The 24,039-nt window shown below is 45.6% G+C and overlaps 1 protein-coding gene across 3 annotated transcripts in view; it reads right to left on the bottom strand.

The window, feature by feature from the left end:
• Positions 1-24,039, bottom strand: part of SAMD11 (sterile alpha motif domain containing 11) — a 326,641-nt gene that overhangs the window by 228,700 nt on the left and 73,902 nt on the right. For all 3 annotated transcript variants that reach the window (XM_083512931.1, XM_083512932.1, XM_083512924.1), the window contains exon 3: positions 19,072-19,118. The gene's annotated coding sequence lies outside the window, so the exon portion shown is untranslated. The remainder of the gene's footprint in view (positions 1-19,071; positions 19,119-24,039) is intronic.

Raw genomic sequence — 24,039 nt, 5'->3', positions numbered from 1 at the left:
TCCCCCCCCTCCCCCCCTGCACACACTCCATCCTTTTCCTTGGCTACAGACCTGCCTCTAACCCACCGCCATGACCCCATCAGCTATCTCAGCCGTAGCAACCGCAGCTGGAGTCACTGGGGATGCAGAGCAGAGTCTGTGATGAAGCCGACGGCGGCACATTTCAATTAGCAAGGCCGCCCCAAAGCCGACTCCAACATGAGTCATTTGCCATCCCGGCAGCTCAGAGCAAAAGAGAGAGGAAGAAAGAGTCTCTGCAGCAACGACCTGGATTAAAACCAGACTCCTCTGTTGTCATCGCACACAGATCTGTAGAGTTAAACCCTGCCTTTTTACAGCCCTCTAATAACAGATGCCCTGTGAATGTCAAGGAGACAGATATCTGCAATTCCACAGAAGATGCACACAGCACACATCCCCACCCACCTACTCAGGGCTTAATTATGCAAGCCCCACCCCTGCACAAAAGCTGGTGTACATACTCAGGAGAGCCTATTTTCCAATGTGTTTGGAAGGGCAGGGGGAAAGATTTTACTCTTCAGTCATCCTTTGTTTAATTGCATGAATTATTTGCAACACAAATGGCCAAAAGACAAACAAAAACAATTTGTTAAAGGTGCTGAGAGTTCTTAGGAGACCTGTATTCCCCTCAGAGAGCTTTAATTCCCCGGGGTGGCTACTGTGAGGACAGGACGTTGGACAATTTGGGTAGAGGTGGAACAGCCACAGCTCAGTGGTAGAGCATCTGCTTTGCATGCAGGAGGTACCAAGTTCAATTCCCTGCGTCTCCAGGTAGGACCACTGTCTGAAACCCTGGAGAGCTGTTGCCAGTCAGTGCAGACAACACTGAGATAAATAGACCAGAGTTCCGGCTCAGGCAGCTTCTTAAGTTTCTATGTCTTAAGAGAAGGGCAGGGCAGCTGCTCTGAATGCAGAACATCCCAGGTTAAATCTCTAGTATATACTGTACATCAGCTTGGGGTGCCTCATGGAAAGATATTGGAGAATATAATAAATAATCACAGCAATGATAGGGCTGGGGCGAGACTCTCCTGTCTGAAAGCCCTGGATAGTCACCACCAGTCAGTGTAGGTAACACCTGAGCTAGATGGACCAACATTCTGACTCCATATAAGGCAGCTTCCTATGTCCCTATATTGAATGAGTTCAATTTTATGTAAAAGGCAGTATTGGAAAGTTGTCTGTGAGCCTCCTGGGTGTAATCAGTTTTGTTCATGATGACGACAGCTCCACCCTTGTCCGCCTCTTTGATTATAATGTCTGGGTTGTTCCTGAGATTATCTATGGTTCTCCTTTCAGCAAGGTTTAGATTTTGTTGTAAGCAGTGGTGTTTTCTGGTCACATCCGTTTGGATTCTGTGGCGGAAGCAATCGATGTACAGATCTACTGTGTTATTGCGTCCATCAGGAGGGGTCCATGTGGAGTCCCTTTTTGTGTAACATTCTTTCGGTGGTAGTTGCTAGTCAATGTTCTGTTCATTAATGTGTTGGGAGGGTGGTGGTTGTTCCCCAGTAGGTTGAGAGTTGTTGTGTTGTGAAGATGTTGTTTGTTCTACTTTGTCTTGTTCTTGTGTGTGTTGAAAGTACTCCTTCAGGCGTAAATGGCGGAAAAATGCTTCCAAGCCCCCGCAGAACTGGATCATGTGTGGGGATTTGGGTTAGGGTCATAAGGAGAAAGGGTGTCCTTCATACAAATGATAACCACCATCATCTAGCTACCCTTTGTAGACAATAACATTTAGACAGTTTCCCAGCATCCTAGGATAAAATCCAACGAAATCAATTCTCCTTTTGGGAGAAGGGACATAGCTCAGTGGAAGAGCACTTGCTTTCCATGCAGTAGCTCCCAGGTTCAATTCTTGGTGTCTCCTGGTAAGGCTGGGAATGCCCCCTGCCTGAAACCCTGGAGAACCGCTGCAAGTCACTGTAGACAATAACTGAAACAGTGTAAGACAGCTATGTAGATAATATGAAGGCCCCTGGCTCACAGATCAGTTGCGGTCTCCTCCAGACTTTTACTGGAAGCTTTTTTTTCCAGGGCAGGGAATAGGGCCTGGATTCCTGTCTGGCTCTGCAAAAGCCCTATGTAACATAAGCCAGGTGACCTTACGGGAAAAGCAAGAGCATATCACCTGAACTTCTTTGCATCAGTGCACAAGGGCAGCTGCTTCTTACAAGGTCTGAGTCACCTCTGACTCATTCAGCCCTTCGGGGAAAGGTGGGCCATTCCAGATCAAGTTAAGGTTATTGGCTGTTTTGGTTTTTTTGTTTCGACTCTGCCAGGTACAATGGAGGTGCTGGAGGCACAAGTCAGGTGCCCGAGTGGGTCATGCCCAGTGGCTGGAATGAACGAGTTTGTTTTAATGGCATTCACTGAATTAGTTCAAATATCTCTGAACTGCACCTGAAAATAGTTCCCACAAATTGCCAGGGTGTTCATTGCAAGATGGATGCATAAATACATTTTAAAAAAATTATTTTTGCCATGTTCACATATCATCAAAATACCAGTCTTTATAACACGCACTCATTTAACCCAGATTCCCTCTTTGTAGGGGAAATCCACCAAGTTAAAAAAACCCAACAAACCTGTGGACAATCAACCATTTGCAGTATCTCGATGAGCCATTTTACAATATTCAACCTCCCCGCACCCCTGGCCCAATCTGGAAGCACCTCGTGTTGAGCATTAGAGATGGGGCAAGAAATTTGATTCAGTTCACTTTTTTATTATCATTATTATTTATTAAATTTATTAAGTCACTTTTTCACTCATAGCAACTTAAAATATTTTTTAGCAAAAAACAAACGTATACATCCATTACAACCAGTACTTTTAAAACCCACTACATTAAAACATCCTGCTTATGCAAACAGGCCGTGGATAGTTAAAAGCTTGATTAAAAAGGAATGTTTTTGCTTGGTGCCTAAAGATATGTATCAATGGAGCCAGGGAACTATTGCACAAGCAAGGAGCCGCTACTGAAAAGGCCTGTTCTCAGGTTTAAGGTGACTGGCAAATACACACTTTCTGAAACAATGCGAGCCAAAGCACAGCCACCCTTTGAAATTCACACCTTGCTCCCCAACCAATGTTGACAAAAATACATATATAAAGGATGTACATAAAAATAAGCCTAAGTGAAAATAACATACAAAAATTCATTGCACTAGAGAAAATTGATTGCAAAAAAAGTATACATGAGCCTAAAACTGCATACAAAAAATGTGTTTGTTAGGAGATATTCACACAAAAATGCTGTTGAATTTTCCATGAGGATTAAAAAAGAGAGAGGAATGTATTACTCATGTCTCTAGCCTCCCCTTTTGTTTCTACTTTGATATTTCATACCTGTTTTCTGTGATTTTGTTTTATGCTTTTTAAATTATTTTAATAGGGTTTTTTAAAATAAAAAATCTGCAATTTGTTGCAGAGATGTGGAGAACTGAATTTAAGACTGGAAAAATGAGATACTGAGAGAAACCAACAGATTCATCCCCAATGAGCATCAGAGTGGGTTTCTCGGAAGGAAGTTATGTTTCTCTGTGCATTTTTGGAAGATCCAGATTTGAAGGGAATGTTGATGGCTGAAAGCTGGACAGGAATAATAAAACTCATGCCTGTAGAAGCTGGAACAGCTGTGCTGAGATCTCTCTCTCTCGCTTGCTCGTTCTCTCTCTAACACACCCACCCACCCTAAAAAAAACCCCCTATTTACTAGACTAGAGCTTGCTTCCAGGGAAGGATTCCAGATGCTCAGCATGAGACCAGCAGGAAAGTTTCATTCCCCCCTGCTGGGATATTCTGCAAATGCTGCCATTATAAAGCCATGATGCGCCCACATTTCCCCATTACTCACCTCCAGAGCAAGCAGGGAGGATCTTTATAGGGGAGAGGAAGGGAGAGCGTTCCCTGGAGTGCTCTCAGCATCAAGGGAGTGATGGAGCGTTGAGTGATTGTAAGCAGCCAAGCCAGATTCAGCAGCTACTCTCTTGGCCTTTAAAAAGCCCCAGAGACTTTGCCCAAGAACTTTGCCCTTTATTTGCCCGGGGTTAATACCTTCCTCTAGAGCCACTGTGAAGCTTTGCTTGTAACTCTTCTATCCTGATTAATCCCTCTCCCTACCAGGCAGACTTTGAAAAAGTCTCACGTCTTCATTCCCCTCCTCACCACCACCTATCACCACCAACTCTGTGCACTGAAATGCAGCATATAAAATCTGGTGCCTTTTCTCCCATCTTCTACTGTTCTAGTGAAGATATGCAAGCCCTTTGGCTCGGCTGGAATGTGCACATGACAAGGTGAGCTACCCCCATTTCAGAAAATAGCTCTCCCCTCCAAGCCCTGTGCCCACTCCTGACCTCATCAGGACACCCTTAGTAGCTAAACAGGGTTCAAACAGCTCTCCTCGTCCTTCTGTAAGATGTCCTGCTTGCAGGCTTCTGACAGGCATCTGCTGTGGCCACTGTGAGGCCATAATGCTGGACTAAATGAGCCCTTGGATTTCTCCAGAACGCCCTTCTTGTGTCCTTATTCATTGTGCTCTCTTTGGGTGGCTTTAAAGAGGGATTAAGCAGATTCAAAGAGGATAAGGCTAATAACAATGGCTACCAATCATGAATGTGATGTTTCACTTCCCTGCTTGGAGGCAATATGCCTCTCGAATACTAGTTGCCTGGAATCACAAGTGGGGAGCCTTGCTGTTGCACTCAGGTCCCGCTTGCTGGTTTCCCACAGGCATCTGGTTGGCCACTGTGAGGTGGGTGGGCCTTTGACCTGATCCAGCAGCCAGGCTCTTCTTATGTTATATAATAATAATAATAATAATAATAATAATAATAATAATAATAATTTATTATTATTTATACCCCGTCCATCTGGCTGAGTTTTGGCAGCTCCCAATCGAGTGTTAAAAACAATACAGCATTAAATATAAAAAACTTCCCTAAACAGGGCTGCCTTCAAATGTCTTTTAAAGATAGGATAGCTGCTTATTTCCTTCACATATGAAGAGAGGGCGTTCCACAGGGCGGGCACCACTACCAAGAAGGCCCTCTGTTCTTATCTTCTTCCCTTTTCTCTGACAGCAGTGCAGGGGCCTTCAAGGCTGGTCGCTTGCCAATTTTAGTTACTCAAACTGTAATGTGGCTGACCATAGACAATGGTACCTCGGGTTACATACGCTTCAGGTTACATACACTTCAGGTTACAGACTCCACTAACCCAGAAATAGTACCTCGGGTTAAGAACTTTGCCTCAGGATGAGTACAGAAATCATGCTCTGGCGGCGCGGCAGCAGCAGGAGGCCCCATTAGCTAAAGTGGTGCTTCAGGTTAAGAACAATTTCAGGTTAAGAACAGACCTCCAGAATGAATTAAGTTCTTAACCTGAGGTACCTCTCTCTCTCTCTCTCTCTCTCTCTCTCTCTCTGTGTGTGTGTGTGTGTGTGTGTGTGTATTTCATTGTATGGGTAAGATCTAGATCTAGACAGGTAATAGAGATGTGGGCCATGCCATTGTATTTGGGGTAACTGGCAGGTGGCCACCACAGATGCCTTGTGGAAAGTGGCACTGTGGCCAAAGCAGTAGCAGCAGCAGCAGCAGCAGCAGGGAAGGCATGTGATGTCACCACAAGCAAGGCAGCACCCTGCCCTCATTCTGGTGTGTGTTGTGGGACAGGAGCCACTGTCAGCACCGTGCCAATGGCCCCCTCAAGTGTGGTGCTTGTCCTGGAAGCCCTGCTGGAGGCCTCTGCACCTTGGCAGAATTCCCAGCAGTACAGAACCTGGGGAACCGGGACATCAAGGCATTTGGAAACATCAACCCCAAATGAATTCATTGTTAACTTTTTGAATATATTTTTTGTCCCACTCTTCAGCCTATTACTGTTCCCAAAGCAGCACATGGGAGAGTGGAGGGAGGTACCCTGTCAATAGACTACAGGCATTTCTATCCAGACAGGCTGATATTCCCTTTGCTGGTGTTTTTGTTTGAATAGCAGTTGGTGGCTCCCGTTCCTTTGGCTGGTGGAGAGCAGATGGTTTTCTCACTGGGAATGAGAAATAAAGGGAGTAAGACAAAAGCCACATGGCCGGCTCTGTGCGTCACTCCCAGCAGGGAAAGGCTATAAGCTCAAGTGGCTTTGTACACAGAAGGTCCCAGGTTCAATCTGTGGTGTCTCCAGGTAAAGTTGGAAGAGAACCCGTGTCTGAAACCCTGGATGAGTGTAAGGCACTTTCCTATATTCCTATTCAGGTAAGGGCTGCAGCTTAGGGGAAGATCACCTGTTTTGTATGCTGAAGGCCCCAGGTTCAATCCCTAGCATCTCCCGTTACAGCTGGGAATGTCCTCTGCCAGTCGGTATAGATAACTCTGAGCTAAATGAGCAAGCAAAGAAGAGGCTCTACCACTGAGCTTTGGCCTTTCCTAGGAAGCTGCCTTATACTGAGTCAGACGACTGGTCCATCTAGCTCAATACTGTCTCCACTGACTGGCGGTGGCTCTCTAGGGTTTTAGACAGGGGTCTTCCCCTGTCCTTCCAGGAGATGCTGGGGGTTAAACCTGGGACCTTTTGCATGCAAAGCAGGTGCTCCACCACTGGGCTAAGCCCCCACTTGGATGACTCACCACTGAAGGTGTGAACCACCCCCGCAGCAGATATGTTGCCTGATATGCAGGTTGCCTGGTGTATGACCTTTAATGGCAGTTTCAGATAAACAGGTCTTGACTCAGATAATGTCGGGCACTTCCAGACTGCTGTTATTTTGGGGTGGGATGCAGCCATATACCAGCAAATTCAGGTTGCACAATTACAGTCGATTTGGAGCTCTTGCTCAACAAACCTGCAAGTCCCCACCCTGCCCCTGATCATAGCTGTCAACTTTTCCCTTTTCTTGCGAGGAATCCTATTCGGAATAAGGGAATTTCCCTTAAAAAATGGGAAACGTTGACAGCTATGGTCCTGATGCAGATCAGGATTCTATGCGCTAGCAGTTTACAATTTTAAAAGCCATTAATGTCATTGCTAATTGCGTGAAATAGCACTACATCTAGCCTGGCCCTCAAGTCTTCATTTCTGTAAGTTATTGTCACTAATATGTGCATTCATATGCATGCTTCACCTTAGAATATACAGTTATATACACATATTACTTGACTAGGGAATTGTGTTGCACAATTTGGAAAACAGAATTTCCAAGGATGGCTGTTGTTTCTCATATAGTTTCAGAAAGTGTGAACAGAGGGGCATTATTTAAATGCAGGGAGACCCACTATTTTGTGCATTTTATAATTTTATAAGTTATGTGACTTCGCAGCTCCGTTTATCTTCTTTTTTTTACAGTCTGTGGTGTTTTATGTATTGTGACTTTGTTCTTATTTCAATTGATTATAGCCTAGTAATGATTTGTTGTATATTGTGAATGATTTACTGTTTATTTATTATTTGCTGATTTTGAGAGTTGATTTTAACGTGTGATATTTATTTTTCAAATGGATTACAGAGTATGACTTAGACTGGTTTCTTTATTTTAGTAGTCATGTTTTCCACGATGCCGCATTTGCATCTTTCTCATTTTGTCATTTCGATGGCATGTACAGCAATGTAGAATGGTGGGATACAAATAAAATGTAATGTGAACTGAATCGAATTTATCCCACATCTCTACCGTTCAGCCACTATAGGACTAAACGATGGTTTAGCGTCACCTCCAAATATGGCCAGTGTATGCACAGGTACATCACCTTTGCCTTTATAGCTTTCCTCCATTGTTATTGGCAAGTGACTATGTCCAGGGCAATAGCATGGCTTGAACCTGGTTGCCTAGACTAGCCATTTCCAGATAGGTGACCTCCAGATGTTTTGGACTCCCATCCAAAGGGTGACCTAGATTTCTTGATTCCCCTGCTTATTGCTGTTTAAGGATCACGCAGACTGAACGGGAGATAGACACCTGTTTCTTCAACCACTGTTCATTGCCATTTACTAAGAACTTGAACCTAAGTGTGTTTATTTCCTCCTCCCTCTCAATCCATTTTGAGTTGCGTCTTTTTAGACTGTAAGCCTGAGAGCAGGGATTGCCCCTTTTTTTTATTTAAATGATGTGTAAGCCACTCTGAGAGCCTTATTTGGCTCAATAGCAGGATGAAAAATTCTTTAAATAAATAAGCAGTCATTAGTGATGAAGGGGATGTCCAGAGGAAGCCTACTGTCAAGTTTCAAGGGCAGGGGAAAGGTCATTGCTCAGTGGTCAGGTTTTAGCTTTGCATGCAGAAGGTCCTTGGTTCAGTTCCTGGCATATCCAGGTAGGGCTGAAGAGATATTGGTCTAAAATCCTGCCTGTCAGTGTAAGCAGTACTAAGCTAGATAGACCAATGGTCTGACTCTGTATAAGGCAGCTTCCTATGCCTTATGGGAAGGGCCACAGCTCAGTGGCAGAGCATCTGCTTTGCATTCAGATGGCACCACATTCAATCCCAGGCATTTCCGAGAATGCGCCCTGCCCAAAAACCCTGGACAGCCCCTGCCGGTTCGAGTAGACAACACAGAGTTAGATGGACCATTGATTCTGACTCAAGAGAAAGCAACTCCCTGTGTCCCTAACAGGCCAGCACTACTTGCTGAACGCAGCCCACCAACCTATGAATTGTAGCTGCATTGTGTCTGACAACCCTCCTGCTGGTTCTGTTGCCTGTGTGGTTAAGACTGCAAAATCGGGGAGGTTTACTGAGTCCCAGCGGTGGTGGGCTGCATTCTGTTTGGTTGGTCAGAGGTCCTGCTGGCCCCTTTCAGAGGCATCTGTTGCCTGCTATTCAGGCCAAAACACAGGACCATCAACCAGACCTTGGCTGAGATCCAGCCAGGAAAGTCCTTGCTGGAAAAATATTCCTCCCTACTTTCCTGAAAGGCCAGGGAAAACAATTGGGGGTTGGGCGGGGGGAGGAACGTCTGCTTGTCAGCCAAGAGGGTCCTGAAAAGAAAGCTAGGGGAAAGGGCCCCCCTCTCCTCCATAATCCCCATTACATCCAGAGATGCTAAAAAACAAAAAAAACCTGGAGCCTCCTGTCTAAATGAATACATTAGCTGCCCCCAGCCGGCGAACCCGGTGATGCTTCACAGCGGAAAATGACTGGCAGCTGAAAGCCCGGGGGGGGGGGGAGAGAAAAAGAGGCCACCATGCACAAAAGCCCTTAATTAGGAAACTGAAAGTGGTGGCGGCGGCAGCAGCAACAGCGGGGAAAGTGGGGTGGGGGTGGCGGGGGAGGGGAGAGAGAGGCCAGCCCTGATTGTGGGGGTCAACACTCCTTGAGTGGCTCTCTGAAGCACCAGCAATGAAGTGACCTCCCTAATCATGCGCTCCACGATAAATTTGTGGTGGAGGGAAGGAAGGATGGCCCCCCCCTCCACCATATGTGCAAGCACAGCTCAACTCCCCCCCCCCCAATGTCTCTGCTCTGTTTATCAAGCTTGACTATTTTTATTTCCCCCCCCAAGCAGCAGTCGATGATTAATCAACATGACCACTAAGACATTAATGATGCAAGGAAAAGAAGAGGAGCAACAGAAGCCGCCCCCCCCTCAAGTGACAAGGATTTGGGAAGCAGGGAGGGAATCATCTCCAGGAAGGGGTTTATATGTGGATGCCATGCCGTGGATTTGTTAGGGGAAGCAGAAAGGGAGACACTTTAAGGTTCTAGTGCTGGGGGGGGGGCTTTATGAGCCCAAGGGCCACATTTGCTTCTGGGAAACCTTCCAGGGGCCACATGCGGGTGGTGGGCGAGGCCAGATACAAAACTGGGCAGGGCAATTAATGTGTATTTTACCTTGGCTAGCTTACACACACACACACACACACACACACACACACACACACCTGTGTCTGTGCAGAAACTAGTCTCCTGAACAAAGGTAATATTTACATGAATCTCCTTGGCCACTTTTGCCTTTGGCCCTGCCCACCACTGACCTAGTAAATGTGGAAAATGTATTGCAAACAACAACCAAGAATGAAGGAAAAGCTGAATGTGGGAAGGCAGGATAGATACAGATATCTGCTCCCTGGCAAAAAACCCTCCCGGCACGTCTATGCTCAACTCTTAACAGCAAAATCACTCAGATCCATTGCCAAACATTGTGCCACAAATTAGTTCAGATTCATTGGAGGTCTCTGGAGCGCTGACTAGTTACAGCCCATGGGATAATAGAATCATAGAATTGTAGAGTTGGAAGGGATACTGAGGGTCATCTAGTCCAACCCACTGCAATGCAATAATCTTTAAAAGATAGTACATGACAAATGGCCATTCAACCTCTGCTTAAAAACATCCAGGGCAGGAGAGTCTACCACCTCTTGTGGGAGACCATTCCATTGTCGAACAGGCTCCTACTGTCAGAAAGCATTTCTTGATGTTTAGTCGGAATCTCCTTTCTTGTAACTTGATGCCATTGGTTCAGATCCTAGCCTCCAGAGCAGGAGAAAACAAGTTTGCTCCATCTTTCCATGTGACAGCCCTTTAGATATTTGACCAAGGCAGATGGGCTATGACTTCCCTTTGATCGAGACACTATACTTATGTCAATGCAGCCTTAATAGCATTAGCTTTACTGCTGCTTGTTAGTAGTAATACCCCCTTGGAGCTGAACCATGACAGGGCCTTCTTACTGGTGGCTCCTTGCCTTCCAAACAAGGCATGGCTGTCTCCCTTATAATAATCAGAGGAATTTACCGTATTTTTCCGTGTATAAGACTAGGTTTCCCCCCTTTAAAATAATGTCAAAATTTTGGGGGCATCTTATACACGGATGCATCTCCCCCCATTTTTTAAAATTGGAGTCCCCCAAAATAGGGGGCGTCTTATACACGGGGGCGTCTTATAGACGGAAAAATACTGTAATAACATCCCTTTTCACCTAGGCATGCGACAACTAAAATGTGCTATTCGCAGCAACTCTGAAATTATAAGCTGTCAGCGTAATGTTATGTGACTGTTTCAAAATGTTTTGAGATTTTGTATGGGTTTTCGACATTATGCTGAATTCGGCCGGTTGCTAGAGGTTTGTATCCAACCAAGTTCTACTTATAGAGTAGACCCACTAAAATTAATGAACCTAGTTAGCCGTGCTTATGAGTTTCAATGGGTAGGGCTGGCAATGGATACAACCCTAGGTTTTTAAATGTTCTAAACTGTTTTTAAGAGTTTTAAATGTGGCTTTATTTTATTTTTTACTGTATTGTTCCGCTATGAAGAAAGTTTACAGCATTTAGGACTTTTGAGTCTATAGAGAAAAGTCATGGAGAAAGTGGATAAAGAAAATATTTTCTCCCTCTCTCATAACACTAGAACTCGTATGCATCCAATGAAACTGAATGTTGGAAGATTCAGGGCAGAGATAAAAGGAAGTACTTCTTCAAATAGTGCACAGTTAAACTATGGAACTCACTGCCACAGGAAGCAATGATGGCCACTGTTATGTACTGAGTTGAATAGGATCCAAACTGAAGCAGTCTGATTGGTCCTAGAACAATAGGATCCAAATTGCAGCAGTCTGATTGGTCCTAGAACAATAGGATTCAGAATGCAGCAGTCTGATTGGTCCTAGAACAATGCAGCAGTATGATTGGTTGGCAGGAACCACCCAATCATGCTCCAGATATAAGTGAATCCACAACCTGATTGGCTTACAGTAGAATTCCAGAATTAGCCAATCATGTGCAGCCCATTGTGTAAATAATGTATATAAAGCAGATACTTTGAGGGGACTTTCATTCATTCCTCCTCACCACTATGAGCTGAATAAAGAGCATGAAATCACTTTGCGACTCTGAGTATATTTCAGCCACCTATGTGGATGGCTTTAAAAAAGGACTGGACAAATTCATAGGGGATAATGCTATTGATAGCTACTAGCCATGATGGTTATGCTCTGCCTCCACACTCAGGCAGTAATGCTTCTGAATACTGTACCACTTGCTGGAAACCACAGGAGGGGAGAGGGCTCTTGTGCTCAGATCCTACTTGATGGTTTCCCAGAGGCATCTGTTGGTGGATGCTGGACAAGATGGCTTATGCCCTGATTCAGCAGGCTCGTCTTCCTGTTCTTATGTTATTGTTTTGCCACTTTGTTGTTTTGCTGACCTGGGGTCCTTTGAGAGGGAAGATGGGACAGAAATCTGAAATAATACTAATAGTAATCAGAAAGGGGAGTGGAAAGCTGCAGAGGATTTCTCTGGAGAACTGAAAAGCAAGCTTCCCCTGGGATGCTGCACATCCATGCAGGCTGAGTTCTGCCACCCGCCCCTCCACTCGTAAAAGCCTCAATTAACTCTGCATTAATTATTCAATCAGAACAATGTGTCTCTGGGTCCCACGCAGCCCAGATTCAGTTACCAATGCTCCTTGGGAGAAAACTTGGCTAAGCTCACAGCTCAGGACATAAATATTGTACTTCCATGAGCTTTGGAGTTGCTGGTTTGGAATTCCTTATTTCCTCAAATCTGTCCCTCCTCCTTCTGTAATCATTGTCTTTAGCAGTTTTAATTAATGTATCTCCAGCCTTTGTTCAGAACAAACCCAGCAGTGCAGGGACGAGGCAGTGGGGTCTACCTGGGCTGTATCCAGTGCTACTTCTACCCAGCGTAGACCCATTGAAATGAATTAACATGACCATTTTAGGTCCATTAGTTTCAGTGGGTTTACTCTGAATAGGACTTGCATCTGCACTATACACTTAAAGCAGTATCAGACCACTAAAATAGTCAAGCTTCACCCAAATAATTATGGGAACTGTAGTTCCACTGCACAAATGAGAACCATTTGCTGGACCTCCTATGGAAGAAGCATGCAGTACTCCAGAACTACAGTGCATCTATTTCCCAACCTTGACCTATTAGCAAAGCCTTCAAGGTCCCCTTGGGTTTTGGGGGGTTGGGGATGTATTCTGCAACATGTCATTGGTGCAATAATGGTGCATTAGTGATGGATCATTACTGGACAATCCACAGATCATTCAACTTTCTTAGTCATTCTGCAATGCTTTCCAAATGTTATCAGGTTATTGTCATCTGGAAGGGCAATCTTGCAGTATCATAGAACAAAAGTGGGACAGGATGTTTGCGGTATGAAAAGTTACCAAAATTTCAGGAGGAAGTTACAGGACGTGCACTGATTAGAAACAAAGCAGTATGGATGCCCCAAAACGTTTGCAGGCACGAAACAATACTGAAAGCAGGACTGCATGTAAACCAATCTGTGGTCTCTTGATGAAGTGTGGTATATAAATTTAATAAATAATAATACCATCTTTAGCATAAATCATAATGAGTGCACCATAAAATGGATATCTGGAAAGACCCCACAATGCAAGGAAGTCACTGAGCCACAGGAAGCAACAGAAACCAGAAAGTCACTCTCTACCAGGTTTGGTGAAAAACCCTGTTTTGCGTGGGAGTGGAAAAAAGACACATGAAACAATATTTTTTGTTAGTGAGCGAAAAGGGCCACAATTTTATTGGTTACAGAATGTGAGTGGTATTGGCTTAGGCACTGGAAACCACATGACTATATCTGACTCCTGCCTGTCTGCAGGAGTCTTGGAAGGGTTAGCCACCAGTGGGGACTCCCCCAGGGTCACTGCTAGGGGTCATGCCATGGCCCTAGCCCCCCATCTGGGGCTTCGGATGGAGACCATGCCCCCCAGATTCCTTTAACGGAATACCCTTGAATTAGGAGGGGTAGGTGATGGCCACTACCTCCCCTCCCCTTCCACCTAATACTCCAATGCCTAACCGACAAACCTTACAAAGTTGTGATGATTTGCTACGAGGTAGGCGAAAAACCAAATTTGCCAAGTGGAAAAATTCCTACTAGGCACCCTGGACAACCAAGACGACCAACCAAGGTCCATAGCAAGGTCAAGAAATAAAAGAGCCTAACCTAAGGGAGGGAGGGCAGGAGAACTGGCCGAGCAGGGAGAAAAACAGGGGTGAGTCCTCAGCTGTGGGCAGTTTAAATAACCCGTGCCACGCCCCGGACCATCCAAATTGGACGGCCTAGGGGTGACGTGGCTGAGGACCATTCAATGGCGCATGGCTGATCCTGCCCTGCATGTGTGGGGAGGGCTTGCTCCCAGCCCGCAACGACATCTCCCCGGGAACGGGAAATGGCTTTTAAAAAATAAAATGAAATAAAATCTCCAAATATTAATTTCAAGACCACTGGGCATTTTCACACATACATGTTTTCCTCTTGACAATTGCAGCAACGAACTGTAACTTGCATGTGTGAATGGAACCTTCACAGATATTACACTGACCCACCCAAATATCTTTCACCATTACCAGAGGTGTTGCAGAATTCTGACAAAGAGAGAAACAGGAGTGTAAATCGCCAATATTCGCTCATTCGTCCCACATCCAAAACGGAAACAAATCTGTTGAATGTGATCAGCATTTGCTACTGTTGTTGCTTTCATTCCTCAAAGGATATGTAATTGATTACGTTTTCCTCCCTTTGGCGTTATGTTTTCTTTGTATGGCTATGAATGGGGTGAAGCAACTTAACAACACAATTTATGTAATAATGTAAAATTCTGCAACGGCTGACACAGAGACAAATAATGTGGGGGTTTTTTTGGTGGAAGACAAACTGCAGTAGAACAGAAACGGTGCTGAATGTCATGACTAGAGGGTAAGATGGATGCTTCCTTATATCCCTAACCATCACGGCGGGGGGTGGGGGGGTGGGCAGGTGCAGCCAGACAAGATGCATAAACAGGTAATGGAGAAAACAGCTGTATGGTCCTGTCCACAGAAAACATAGTCCCCGTATGTCTCTCATCCCTACGTACACACATCGTTGTATCTGCCTTTAACTGCACAACTGCCACTGGCACACAACTGGACCTGCTTCCCTCACAAAGGTGATCACACCCCCTCCATCAACCTGCATATAGCTTCCCATGAGGAAATCCATGGTAGCCATCTCTTGGCAAACTGATTTGCAAAAAATCCAAACAAACCAGGGTTGAGTAGTGGCTGCAGCGGCAGCAGCCGTGGCTGGCGGAATAAACAAACCAGCATATTTATACCACAGGAGCCATTTCCATGTTGCTCTTTCTTTCCCCTTCCAAAATGCTTCAGGGCAACAAGCGAGGGAGAGAAGAGTTGTAAATATTTCATTCCTTTCCCTTCTCTCGCAGCCCCCCCCCCCCTTTGGCAGCAAAACACCCAAAGTCTGCACTTCATTGAGTTGGGGAAGAGGGAGGAGAAGGGTGTAAAAATGCTGCCTGCCTGCATCAGCCATCAGGGAGCATCACACTCAAGCAGACGGGTTTTGCGATCTTCAGGTGCAAGGTTATCTGCTAGGGTCTGCTCTCTGGGGGCCAGTGAGGTGCTCAGACCTTGCACAGGGGCGTGAGGGAGAGAGGCCTCCAGAGCCAGCCTCGGTTGTCTGGGGGCATCTGTGATATGGGCAGAGGGCATTCAGGGCATGCCCAAAGGTGAGGAGGAAAGACAACCCAGGCCAGCCTCTCTTGGGCCTGCTGTGCAAACAAAGCAGGGGAAGCAAACAGAATTTGTTTTTGTTTCTCACATTGGGAAGGAGGAGCAGGCCAGAGTCAAACACCCTCCAATATAATTCATTTATTATTTCCAGTCAGTGGCGTAGCGTGGGTTGTCAGCACCCGGGGCAAGGCAAGTAATTTGCGCCCCCTAACCCGTGGATTTGCGCCCCCTAACCCTAACCCCCAGATGTTGCGCCCGGCCCCCCCTGCACCCCCACGCTACGCCACTGTTTCCAGTGTGTCTTAGTGTCAGACTAGGATGTGCGAAACAAGGCTTCAAATCACCACTAGGCCATGAAGGCCAATGGGTGCAACCTTGGGTGAGGTACCGTCTCTCTGCCAAACTTCCCTCACAGGCTTGATGTGAGGACAAAATGGAAAGAGGGGGAAATCATGTGCATCTCCTTGAGCTCCTTGGAGGAAAGAAGGGATGTAAATGCAATAAATTATAGCCTGTTTTCTATCAGAAGATCTCAACGCAGTATGCAAGTGTCCATCTGTCTATCTATGTTACAATAAAAACCATGTAAAATTATTTACATGACAGAATGCACAAACAATATCCATATCCATAATCAATACGCATGTAAATAAAATCAGAGACGGTAGCACACATTATAAACAGACTTGCTTGCCACTCATTTCACACCACTGCATACATTTGCTACCTCAAGCAATTTTTTTCTATTTACTAACCACTCAAAAACAAACCCACTCACACTCAACAATATTACAACTCACATGCAAAGGATCACCACCAAGGAGACTCAAGTAAGATGCTCTTCCCATTTTGGAAGCACTAATGGGCTCATGCCCCACACCCACCAGACTATGTAATAATCCTCTCCCACCTCTCATCTGAGGAACAGAGGCCATTATATACCTTATCTGTTTCTGCCAGCATCTAAAAGCTCTTCTTTAAAACTGTTTCTCCAAACTTCTGACCACTGGCATGTCCTTAAACAAAAGAAGTTTAGGTTGGATGTCAAAGTTGGAGGTGAAAGAGTAAGAACAACCCACCTTCAGAAGAGCCTATGAGCCTGGAGCTCCTGAGTGAGTCCCCATCCTGAGTATACAATTTGATTTGGAAAGGTGAGATCTGAGACTCATCCAAAGAAGCAACGGGCAGCCTCCTCTGAGGACAGGTATCATATTTTTTGCTCTATAAGACTCACCTTTTCCCTCCTAAAAAGTAAGGGGGGATGTGTGTGCGTCTTATGGAGCGAATGCAGGCTGCGCAGCTATCCCAGAAGCCAGAACAGCAAGAGGGATCGCTGCTTTCGCTGCGCAGCGATCCCTCTTGCTGTTCTGGCTTCCGATATTCAGAATATATTTTTTTTTCTTGTTTTCCTCCTCCAAAAACTAGGTGCGTCTTGAGGTCTGGTGCGTCTTATAGAGCGAAAAATACGCTAACTCTGTAGCATCCCAACAATAGATGTGATTGCCCGATCCAAATCCAAAAGTGATGCAGCACATGGTTTTGAAATTCATGGTGTTGTGTTTTTTTTTTTACCAGAACCACACTCAAATAAATTCAGCTGATTGGGAGAATCAGGGCAAGGTGCTATGCGACAGCACCTAACAGCAGGAACTTAATCCCCATAAAGGGGCTGCTCAGACAGACAAGTGAAAAAGACATCACTGCTGCAGTTAGTTATGGGAATGAACCAGGGTGTGCATGTGCTGCCCTTTTTCTTTTTTTTTTTTTTAGGTCGTTCCCAAGACTTGCAAACGAAAACAACAGAGGAAAATATCTCAGCTAGGGGCTCCTTTGAAGTTTCCACCACATGCTGAAGGGACAGCCCACTTTTCAGTTTAAATTTTTAAAGTTAAAACTTAAAAAACAGCTAGCGGCTGCAGGGGAGACTTCAAAGGAAGGCCAGGCTCTGTGCATACGGTGCTCTTGGATCCCAGCCACAGAGGACAAATGCAGATTTAATTCACGAGCCTTCCCAAGTATCCTCCCGCAAGCTGGCTGCAGGGTAAGAAATTATGGTGGCCCGGGAAAAGGACAAAAAAAGTCAGGCAGGCCTTCCGATAAAATGAAGCATATTATAGGAAGCGAGAGAGTTGAGGAGGAGGACTCCTGCATGAAAAGGAACAGGTACAAATGCGGGTTTCGGCTCCCTCCCTCCAGCCTCCCTGCTCAGAGCAATTTCCATCCTGAAATTAGTAAGTGCTTTGTTATGCCGTTTAGCTCGCCTACGTTTTCACCTCTCACTTGGTTAACTCGGAGGAGCGTCATTAACTTTGGCTAGAGAAGCCAAACGGTGACTGCGGCTGATGGAAGTTGCAATCGAAAACACCTGGAGGCCACCAAGCTGGCAAAGGCTGGGATGGAGAATCAGCCACCAAAGTTGCTTCAGTCAGAAATAAAATGAGACTTCCATTTCTTTTAAAATGTTCTCATCCAATGACAATCATAACACAATCAAATACCTAGGCTGCGTACACACAATAGATTCCGGAATCAACGAAGGCTGCTTCCCCCCCCCCCCCCTGCATAGGCTACACACCACCTAGATCTATTGCATATATTTTGCCCCTGAAAAGCGCTTTTTGAGACACTGGTTTCATTCCTAAAATAAAAGCTCATTGCAGACTGATCCCACATTACTCTGAAGTGTATCCATTTGGAAACAGATGTAGGTAGTTGTGGTATTATTATTATTATTATTATTATTATTTGGCAGGGGGTGTAACTACACCTGCCCAATGACATTGTGGGTGGGTCAAAGCCATATCGCTATCACCACTTCCTTCTTCTTGGCTAACCTACCAAGTAACCAGACCCACCCCTGTGGGCAAGAGGATCTAAATAGAACTCATCCAAACTGGAAGCAGCATGTTATATTTAATTATTTCATAAAAATTATGCACGGCTTGATTGAAACACACACACACACACACACACACACACACACACACACCTCAAAGTGGTTTACTAAAAACAACAACAAGGAAATCAAAGGGAAAATGACACCCATACTTTAAAACATGCAAAAGTTAAATCAGATTTAAATTACTTCAGCTTCTGAAGTATCTCGGCAGGCGTGTTTAAACAAGAATGTTTTTCACAGGCGCCAAAAATAATAGAGCGTGTGTGTGTCTGCTTGATATCAATAGGCAGGGAGTTCCAAAGGGTAGATACTGCCACACTAAATGATTGCGTTCTCACAAATGCTCAATGGGTATTATGTGGCACTTGTAGTAGCTGAGGATGAATGATTCTGGATTGAGGAAAAGCACATGTTTGTGCTACAAATGGGTTGGTGTGTATGCACCCTTACTAAGGAGTCAGCCCAACTGGACTCATTGCGGCTTGCTTCTGAGTAAGTGGGTTCAGGACGGCAGCTGGCAGACTGCTGCGGTTGTTCTTTGTTGCTTAAACATGAGCAGCAAATTTTCAGAACCGATAAATAAATGTGTTTATGTCAAAGAGCTGCAAAAAAAGCACAAAAAATAGAGGATCAAAGATCTCGTTTTAATTACCTTTCTTCCTGTAACGACACCGATCACTCACTGATGGAATGTCATCACTGCAAAAAGAAAAAGAACAATTCCAAAAATATCAAGCCCAGGATATACAGAGTATGCAAACAAAATGGGTATAGATAAACATTAGCATTAATATTATTTATTCAACATTGTTCACATTGAACAGAACAAGGCATCCCTTGCTATAGCTTTTCAGAAGTGGCTCCATATTTCTGGAGCAGTCACCTGAAGAAAGAACACCTTGTGCTGCTAGTTTTATTCCATTTTATTTTCATGGGTGGTGTTGTTGGGTTTTTTTGTATATGTTATTATTTTAGTCTGTAAACTTGTAAATTGCCCAGAGAACTTTTGCGAAGGTCCATAGCTCAATGGTAGAGAACCTGCTTTGCCTACAAAATGTCCCTGGTTCAATCTCTGGCATCTCCAGATAAGACTGGGGAAGATTCCTGGCTTTAAACCCTGCAGAGCAGCTGCCAGTCAGTGCAGACAATACTGAACTAGATGGACCAATTGTGTGACTCAATATAAAACTATTTCCTATGTTCCTGTCTCCTAAAGGGAGGGTTGTAGCTCAGGGGCAGAGCATCTGCCTTGCACCCAGAATGTCCCAGGTTTAATCCTGGACATATCCAGGCAGGGCTAGGAAAGTTCCTCTGCCTGAAACACTGCAGACCTGCTGCCAGTCAGTGTAGACATTGAGCTAGATGGCCTGATGGTCTGACTCAGTATCAAGGACGGCCAGCCCGTGAGGCAGGCTAAGTCAGCTGCCCTTGTACCTCATGTATTGGAAGCCCAAGAGGTAGAGTGTGGCATCATGAGAACAGGCCTTTTTAGTGGTGGCACTCTGCTTATGAAATGCTCTTCCTAGGGAGACTCACCTGGTGCCATCTTTATCTAGTTTTAGGCACCACACAAAAAAATCCTTTAACAACCCACAAGTCTTAATAAAAGAAAGAGCAGTCAATCACACAGAGAGACATCAGGTAACCTCCTTTCTGGATGATGCTTCTAGCTCTGAAGAGTCTTTGGTCTAGAGATGGGATGCTCTCACTGGACCACAACTCCCATCATCTCTGACCATTGGGCCTGTAGGCTGGGACTGGTGGGAGTTAGGAGTCTAACGGGGGGGGGGGGGGCTTCAGACTTCCCAGCCCTGGTGAGCATAGAAGCCTGTTGTTAGCTTGCGCAGTGGTGGTAAAAGACCCATTTCCTTCTCTGCTGCCTAGATGAGACAGTCAAAACTCCACGGGCCTGCAGCGATGGTCATTGATTTAATTAGAAGCTGTGATCTCCAGCACATCCGAAAAATCGGCTACGAATGATCAAAGGATATTAGCTTTTGGGAGTCCCTAGCAAGCAGCATTATCACCTTCAGAGCCATCAAAGGAAATCTAACATCATCAAAGGTGGTTGGGGTGAAATCACCAATAAACCCACAAAAATATTTTATACAATTGCTCTTATTTTTATTTTATTTTAAAAGGTTTTTATTCCATGCAGGGCTTACTGTCAGTCACACCCCTGAAATTTGTGATCAGCACATCCTCTGATGTTTGAAAAAGGAACCTGTTTTACACCAGGATTGGTATTTCATGGAACTGCAAAGCTGGAAGGGATCACAAGGGTCATCTATTCCAACCCTGTGCAATGCAAGAATCTTTTGTCCAACATGGAGCTCATGCATTACCAATTGAGCTATCCAACCTGCCAACTGACCCAGTACCATCTGCTCTTCCTGCCAATGGCTCCCCAGGAGATCAGGCAGAGATAAGGTCTTACCCATAGGAACATAGAAAGCTGTCTTACAGAGTCATACCATTGGTCCATCTAACTCAGTGTTGTTTGCACTGACTGGCAGTGGCCCTCTAGGGTTTCAGACAGGAAGTCTCTCACAGTCCTACTTGGAGATGCACTACCACTGAGATACTGCCCACAGAAACATAGAAGTCAGACCACTGGTTTTTCTAGCTCTCTAAGATTCCAGAGAGGGGACTTTCCTAACCCTGCCTGGAGATGCCAGGGATTGAACCTTGGACTGTTTGCATACCAAATGCAATGTGTTCAGTCAGGCACAATCCCAGGGATGTGGCAGAAGCTTTTGTGGACCTGCGATACAGAGGTTCAAATTGGGCCAGTCACAATCTTTTAGCCCACCGTTTCTGAAACTTGGGTCTCCAGCTGTTCTTGGACTACAACTGCCATAACCACTAGGTAGCAGGATCAGCGGTCAGGGATGGTGGGAATTCATAATCCTAAAACAGAATTGTAGTCCAAGTTTGGGAAACCCTGTTTTAGCCTAACCTACCTCACAGGGTTATGGCGGAGGTCTAACAGGTGGGCGGGACCATGTAAGCTTCTTTCAGAAGCATCTTGTGGAGGAAGGGCAAGATAAAAACAAAAGTTACTACCTGTGCCCCCCCCCGCAAGGGGGTATTCAAGGGTACTCTGTATCAGCACCTCTTTGTTGTTATTGTTAAAAAGTGTAACAACTACGTAGTGAGTACCGGCACCTGTTTTTCTAGAAAAGAAAGCACTGGTTATTACTATTATTATGAAGGATAAGAAATCCATAAAGACTTTTGTCACCATAATTCTGGCTTTCTTTCAGGACAAAGAACAAGAAGAAACAAGAGTCAGGTAGTCAATAAAGGCTTCTGCTACAGTAAGTCTGGTCACCTTTCAGGTGCCACAAGTCTCTTTGCTCCTTATGCACTCTGCTCCTGTGTGTAGACCCCCAGGCTTACCAAGCCAGTCACCCCACCCCACCCCAAGCTTAATTTCGTTTTTACAAAACAAAGACTGCCCCTACCCCTTAGCACCACCATCAAATAGCTGAGTTTGGGAGCGGGAGCGCAACGAGGAAGGAGAGGGGCGGCAGCGCGGCGCATGGATGGAAAGATGGATGAATGCTGCGTTCCCCTTCCTAAGAGGCCTGGATGGCGAAGGGGGCGACGACGCTGCGCCTTTACGCGCCGGGGTCAGGTCTCCTCTTGGCAGCCTGGCTCCGCTCCGGCCTGGCTGCCCCTCGCAGCCGGCAGTCGCGGGCCTCCCACGTGGAGCCGCCGCCGCCGCCTCTCCTCCGTCTCCTCCTCCTCCGACAGCTGCAGACGGCGCAGCGCAGCGAGACTCCCCCGCTGGCAGATCGATGCCGCTCGCCTTTCATCTGACCGGCGGCGCTCTGGGGAGGGGACGGGGAGGAATCCAGGCTTCCCGGAATCAGCAGCAGCAGCCGCCGCCGCCGAGAGCGAGGGAGGCGAAGCGAGGAGGCAGGAGCCGGCGTTGTTTACTGGCCCGGCGCACTCAACAGCCGGGAAGGGAAGGGAGGGAAACGCGGGGAGGAGAGCTGCTCTGGCTCCTTCCCTTCGTACGAAAAGGACCAGAGGAGGAGAAAGAGAGGCGCTGCTCAAAAAAAGCACGTCCAAGCTGCTTCAAGCACAGGAGCATAACAAGGTGTGGGTCTATCCAGCTGGCCGAGGCTCTCCAGGGTTTCAGATAGGGAAACCAATAGCCCGGAGCTAGATTATAACATGGGAGAAAATAGGATACTGACTTAAACGAAATCAGACCAGTGGTACCTCTCACACTGGCTGGCAGAACATGGGAGCTTCTGAATGTGAAGCAGGTGCTCTGCCCCTGAGCTTATGACCTTTCCCCAATGATGGGGGCAATGATTTGGAGCAGCACAGGTTTCTAATTCTTGCCAGGGCGAGGGACCATGGCGCCCCATATGCTTCAGAATACACACATACAAAATTCCCAGGTTCAGACCAGCACCTCCAGTTTAAGATGGTAAATGGTAAAAATGAACATTTGTCCATTACAGAACCTAGGAGAGACTAGACAATACTAAGCTTGATGAACAAATAATCAAACCTACTATGATCTAATTTCTTGTAGTCTGAACTGTAAATTGTAGAAGTTGCTGAAAGCTGTTAGGAGACCCTTAGTTCCCTCTCAGAACCACAATTCTCACAGTGTTCTAACTATAAACCCCCGTTCCCCAGAAACTCTGGGAATTGTAGCTTTGTGAGGAGAACAGAGACCTCCAAACAACTATCAGCACCTTTCATGAACTACAGTTCCCAGGATTCTCTGGGGGAAACCATGACTGTTTAAAGTGGTATGATACTGTTTAAATGTGTACAGGCGGTGAACATTTCTGTTCTGTTCCTAGCCCCTGTGCGTGTTGGCAGAGTGTGTATAAGTGCTCCCTGGCCCTGTTCTGCTTCTGGGTCCTAAAGGACCCACATTCAGCAATCGCACAGCACTTGAACATGTCTAAAATGGTTGTCACTGTAGTACAAAGGGGTTCCTATGTTCCTATGCTGTTCATGTGACCTAACCTGACCAAGAAAGACATGTTATTAAATTCTCCATAGCAGGCTTAGCAGCTCTTCTTACAGCAGCAGTTTGTTTTCCCTTCACAGGTTTAGTGAATCAGAAGAACCACATGGCAGGCACATCCATAAATATATCTCTCTTCTTCACCCCTTCACCACCTTTTCTTTTTTTAAAAAAAATTCACACATGTACACACTAACCACCACACCCTGTCTTCCATCAAGCTTGTGTAGCATTTAAAAAGTTCAAAGATATGATAACGGAACAGAAAATGGTTCATCTCTTATCTCTTGGGTGTCAAGAGTCTGAAGGCTCCTTGCTGTGGGATACCACAGCCTTTTTTAGTGTGCATGTGTGGGTGGAACGAGTAGAAAGGAAAACGATTACAATAAATGTGAAGCAGAAGACCAGAGGCAAACCCCTGGCTGAGACTTCCTTCTTGCTGAGCTGAAAACCAGAAATGCAAAACAGAGGAAGTTAAAAGTGGCTTTTTATCTCCCTAGCCCAAAAGCGGGGGGGGGGGGGTTACGACAATAGAAGGGGTAGAACCTGGGGGTGATGATTAGATGGTTTTTTATTTTTAGATTTGGCCTTAATCTTGCTTCATAAACAATGCTAGCC

Source organism: Podarcis liolepis (genome assembly GCF_965112155.1).
Source record: "Podarcis liolepis genome assembly, chromosome: 7".
Lineage (NCBI taxonomy): Eukaryota > Metazoa > Chordata > Lepidosauria > Squamata > Lacertidae > Podarcis > Podarcis liolepis.
Note: the sequence above shows the minus strand (reverse complement) of the source record. Positions and strands in the feature narration are given on the sequence as shown.